The sequence below is a fragment of the Macrobrachium nipponense genome, chromosome 22, assembly GCF_015104395.2.
Source record: "Macrobrachium nipponense isolate FS-2020 chromosome 22, ASM1510439v2, whole genome shotgun sequence".
Taxonomy (NCBI): Eukaryota; Metazoa; Arthropoda; class Malacostraca; order Decapoda; family Palaemonidae; genus Macrobrachium; species Macrobrachium nipponense.
Genome location: NC_087213.1, coordinates 36,645,633 through 36,651,829, shown reverse-complemented (window position 1 = coordinate 36,651,829; position 6,197 = coordinate 36,645,633).

The following is a 6,197-nucleotide window of genomic DNA, read 5'->3' as shown; positions in this document are numbered from 1 at the left end:
TTAAATTTACCATTTGTGAATTAATTTGCATTTACTTAGAATTCTTTTCAAGTTTTATTATTGTATAGCACTTGTGAATTATTTTCAAATTTTCAATTATTGCCTAACATTCTTGAATTTTGATTGAGTTAATTTTCTTGAATTTTGTGATAAATTAATTTTGATTTAATTTTACTTAATCTAACTCAAGAATTAATTAAACTTTATTTTCTTTTCAAGTAACAGCAATTTTCCCTGATATTGTGAATTTCACTTATAAATTTTGAGTTTAATGATAAATTTTTGTATTTAAAATTTTTATAAGTGTTTTCTTTATTTTATACCAATATATTTGCATTTGATTATATTGATGTTAGGTAAAAACATAGAGTGGTAATTGATCTGTTTTCCTTCATTTACTTGAAGTGACTTAGAACCAGGGGAGTACTTAGACTTCTGAAATCAGGGATATACTTAGATTTTTAAAGTTGTTGATTGAGTGATGCCCTTTGATTAATTTAATTACTTACCAAATTTGAATCTTCAATGTGTTTTGGGATTCTGTCATCAAGTAAGGTATGGGACTTCTGCATCGGCCGATTGAATCGAGTCTTCGCATTGTTATCAAAACATGTCAATCTTGATTATCGCTCAACCTCCGTTTCGATCGGGTACGTGTCTGTTGAGCAGAATCGTCTTATACGCGTATGTCTTTGTCAAAGCCACGTGCAGATTACACATTTTGTATGTAAAGTTGCGTAAGATTTCGAAGCTTCTAGAAGAATTATTGCCCAAAAACGTTTTGTGCCAGATCCACTGTCCAGCTTCCGTAAAGAAGAGAATTTCATTCGGGCGTAGACTCTCAAACCATTCACATTTCTCTCTCTCTCTCTCTCTCTCTCTCTCTCTCTCTCTCTCCATCACATAGCACTTTTGATTTTAAAAGTAACATAACGATTTTGTACTTATTTGAATGGTCACTCGTAATTTGTAAATTTCAGATTTGATATTTCTTAGAGTTTATTTAGTAGTATTTAGTATTTTTTTGTGGAATCTGAACAAACATTGTTGTTGTAATGGCGCCTGGTTTTGTGAAAGTGTTAAACAAGCCTGCAGCAAAGAAAGAAGTTGGTATACCAAAAAGGTAAAGTGTGTTATATTTTTATTAGTTGCAACTAATAACTGATAGGAACAGGGGTTAGGTAACAATTAATAACTGAATGGAACAGTGGTTTGGTAAAAACTAAATAACTGATGGTTACAGTGGTTTGAGAGAAACTACGTTTTTACACATTGCAAATTTTTGTGTTTTGTGTTTGTTTCATTTTTGTGCATTTGTTCATTTTCTTATTGAAGTGTGCCTTTTTATTTTATATTCTGTGTGATTAATGCTTTTTGCAAATTTTTATACTGTTCACATTTTTCTGCATTTTCATTTGCTTTCACAATTTAATTGACTTGGTTATTTTCATTAATTAATCATTACATTTTTAATTAAATTCAACATTTGTGAATTAATTTGCATTTACTTAGAATTCTTTTCAAGTTTTATTATTGTATAGCACTTGTGAATTAATTTCAAATTTTCAATTATTGCCTAACATTCTTGAATTTTGATTGAGTTAATTTTCTTGAATTTTGTGATAAATTAATTTTGATTTAATTTTACTTAATTTAACTCAAGAATTAATTAAACTTTACTTTGTTTTCAAGTAACAGCAATTTTCCCTGATATTGTGAATTTCACTTATAAATTTTGAGTTTAATGATAAATTTTTGTATTTAAAATTTTTATAAGTGTTTTCTTTATTTTATACAATATATTTGCATTTGATTATATTGATGTTAGGTTGAAACATAGAGTGATAATTGATCTGTTTTCCTTCATTTATTTGAAGTGACTTAGAACCAGGGGAGTACTTAGACTTCTGAAATCAGGGAAATACTTAGATTTTTAAAGTTGTTGATTGAGTGATGCCCTTTGATTAATTTAATTACTTACCAAATTCGAATCTTCAATGTGTTTAGGGATTCTGTCATCAAGTAAGGTAAGGGACTTCTGCTTCGGCCGATTGAGTCGAGTCTTCGGGTTGTTATCAAAACATGTCAATCTTGATTATCGCTCAACCTCCGTTTCGATCGGGTACATGTCTGTTGAGCAGAATCGTCTTATACGCGTATGTCTTTGTCAAAGCCACTTGCACATTACACATTTTGTATGTAAAGTTGCGTAAGATTTCAAGGCTTCTAGAAGAATTATTGCCCAAAAACGTTTTGTGCCAGATCCACTGTCCAGCTTCCGTAAGGAAGAGAATTTCATTCGGGCGTAGACTCTCAAACCGTTCACATCTCTCTCTCTCTCTCTCTCCATCGCATAGCACTTTTGATTTTAAAAGTAACATAACGATTTTGTACTTATTTGAATGGTCACTCGTAATTTGTAAATTTCAGATTTGATATTTCTTAGAGTTTATTTAGTAGTATTTAGTGTTTTTTGTGGAATCTGAACAAACATTGTTGTTGTAACGGCGCCTGGTTTTGTGAAAGTGTTAAACAAGCCTGCAGCAAAGAAAGAAGTTGGTATGCCAAAAAGGTAAAGTGTGTAATATTTTTATCAGTTGCAACTAATAACTGATAGGAACAGTGGTTAGGTTACAACTAATAACTGAACGGAACAGTGTTTTGGTAAAAACTAAATAACCGATGGTTACAGTGGTTTGAGAGAAACTATTTACATTTTTACACGTTGCAAATTTTTGTGTTTTGTGTTTGTTTCATTTTTGTGCATTTGTTCATTTTCTTATTGAATTGTGCCTTTTTATTTTATATTCTGTGTGATTAATGCTTTTTGCAAATTTTGATACTGTTCACATTTTTCTGTATTTTCATTTACTTTCACAATTTAATTGACTTAGTTATTTTCATTAATTAATCATTACACTTTTAATTAAATTTAACACTTGTGAATTAATTTGCATTTACTTAGAATTCGTTTCAAGTTTATTATTGTTTAGCACTTGTGAATTAACTTCAAATTTTCAATTATTGCCTAACACTTTTGAATTTTGATTGAATTAATTTTCTTGAATTTTGTGATAAATTAATTTTGATTTAATTTTACTTAACCCTCTTACGCCGATTGGACGTATTAAACGTCGAGTCAAAATGTCTCCCGTATGCCGATTGGATGTATCATACGTCGGCTCAAAAAAGTTTTTTTAAAAATTCGCGGAAAAATACTTATAGGCCTACCAGCCAAAAACTTTTGAATCACGCGCCTTGGGGGATGCTGGGAGTTCACGGATCAAGGCGTTGTTTTGTTTACAATCGCTACGCAGGCGCGCAAGCGCGAATTTCTTTCTTATCGCACTAAAAAGTATCAGTGACACATCTCAAAAATTATTTTGTCACTTTGACATAATTTTTGCACCTTTTTAATTTATCCTTCACATGAAGTATTATATATGAAAATGTGCGCAATTTCATGTAAAATACAACAGAAAAATACTCATGATTGTAGCTTTTATCAGTTTTGAAATATTTCATATAAATAACGTTAAGTGCAAAAATTTCAACCTTTGGTCAACTTTGACTCTACCGAAAAGGTCGAGAAACGCAATTGTAAGCTAAAATTCTTATATATAGTAATATTCAATCGTTTGCCTTCCTTTTGCAACTAATTGGACGTCTCTAGCACAATATTTCGATTTATGGTGAATTTATGAAAAAACTTTTTCCTTACGTTCGTGCGATAACTCTTCCGATAAATTTTTTCGTGCGATTGTCCTAATGTTTGCTCCCTTTTAAATTTGCCGTTACATAAAGTTTTATATATGGAAATGTGCGCAATACAACAAAAAACAACCCATGGTTGTAGCTTTTATCAGTTTCGAAATATTTTCATATAAATAACGTTAAGTGCAAAAATTTAAACTTTGGTCAACTTTGACTCTACCGAAACGGTCGAAAAACGCCTAAGTTTGTAAGCTAAAACTCTTATATTCTAGTAATATTCAATCATTTACCTTCATTTTGCAACGACTTGTAAGTCTCTAGCACAATATTTCGATTTATGGTGAATTTATGAAAAAAAAAAAAAACATTTTCCTTACGTCCGCGCGGTAACTTCCGAAAAAATCAATTTTTTTTTTTTTGCGATTGTCGAAATGTTTGCACCATTTAAAATTAGCTGATACATAAAGTTTTATATATGAAAATGTGCGCAATTTCATGTAGAATACAACTAAAAATGATTGAAGGTTGTAGCTTTTCTCTTTTTTCGAAATATTTGCATATAAATCACGATAAATAGAAAAAAAACCACGTTCGGTCAAATTTGACTCTACCGAAATAGTTGAAAAACGCAATTGTAAGCTAAAACTCTTACGGCCTAGTAATATTCCGTCATTTTTCTTCATTTTGAAATTAATTTGAAGTCTCTAGAACAATATTGTGATTTATGGTGAAATTTTGAAAAATATATTTACCTTCACTCCGCGCGCCGATTCGCGGCCGCAAGTCTCCGAAATACGTACATCGCATTATCCTAATATTTGCTCCTTTTCATATTAGCCGTTTTATAGAGTTTCATATATCAAAATGTGCGCAAATTCATGAAAAATACAATAAAAAATAATTGAAGGTTGTAGCTTTTTCCATCTTCGAAATATGTGCATATAAAAAAATATATATATAAAAATTTCGACATTCGGTCAAATTTAACTCGTCCGAAATGGGTCGAAATCTGCAATTTTAATCTAATACTCTTACAGTATCGTAATATTCAATCATTTGTTTTAATTTTGAAACAAATTGGAAGTCTCTAGAACAATATTTAGAGTTACGGTGAATTTTTGAAAATAACATTTTTTTACGTCCGTGCGTTACGAATTCGTAGATCATTTTGTCAAAGCCACTTGCACATTACACATTTTGTATGTAAAGTTGCGTAAGATTTTGAAGCTTCTAGAAGAATTATTGCCCAAAAACGTTTTGTACCAGATCCACTGTCCAGCTTCCGTAAGGAAAAGAATTTCATTCGGGCGTAGATTCTCAAACCGTTCACATCTCTCTCTCTCTCTCTCTCTCTCTCTCTCTCTCTCTCTCTCTCTCTCTCTCTCTCCATCGCATAGCACTTTTGATTTTAAAAGTAACATAACGATTTCATACTTATTTGAATGGTCACTCGTAATTTGTAAATTTAAGATTTGATATTTCTTAGAGTTTATTTAGTAGTATTTAGTGTTTTTGTGGAATCTGAACAAACATTGTTGTTGTAACGGCGCCTGGTTTTGTGAAAGTGTTAAACAAGCCTGCAGCAAAGAAAGAAGTTGATATACCAAAAAGGTAAAGTGTGTAATATTTTTATTAGTCGCAACTAATAACTAATAGGAACATTGGTTAGGTAACAACTAATAACTGAATGGAACAGTGGTTTAGTAAAAACTAAATGACTGATGGTTACAGTGGTTTGAGAGAAACTATTTACATTTTTACACATTGCAAATTTTTGTGTTTTGTGTTTGTTTCATTTTTGTGCATTTGTTCATTTTCTTATTGAAGTGTGCCTTTTTATTTTATATTCTGTGTGATTAATGCTTTTTGCAAATTTTGATACTGTTCACATTTTTCTGTATTTTCATTTACTTTCACAATTTAATTGACTTAGTTATTTCCATTAATTAATCATTACACTTTTAATTAAATTTAACACTTGTGAATCAATTTGCATTTACTTAGAGTTCTTTTCAAGTTTTATTATTGTTTAGCACTTGTGAATTAACTTCAAATTTTCAATTATTGCCTAACACTTTTGAATTTTGATTGAATTAATTTTCTTGAATTTTGTGATAAATCAATTTTGATTTAATTTTACTTAATTTGATTCAAGAATAAATTAAACTTTACTTTTTTTTTAAGTAACAGTAATTTTCCCTGATATTGTGAATTTCACTTATAAATTTTGAGTTTAATAATAAATTTTTGTATTTATAATTTTTATAAGCGTTTTCTTTATTTTATACCAGTATATTTGCATTTGATTATATTGATGTTAGGTAAAAACATAGAGTGGTAATTGATCTGTTTTCCTTCATTTACCTGAAGTGACTTAGAACCAGGGAAGTACTTAGACTTCTGAAATCAGGGAAATACTTAGACTTTTAAAGTTGTTGATGGAGTGATGCCCTTTGATTAATTTAATTACTTACAAGATTACC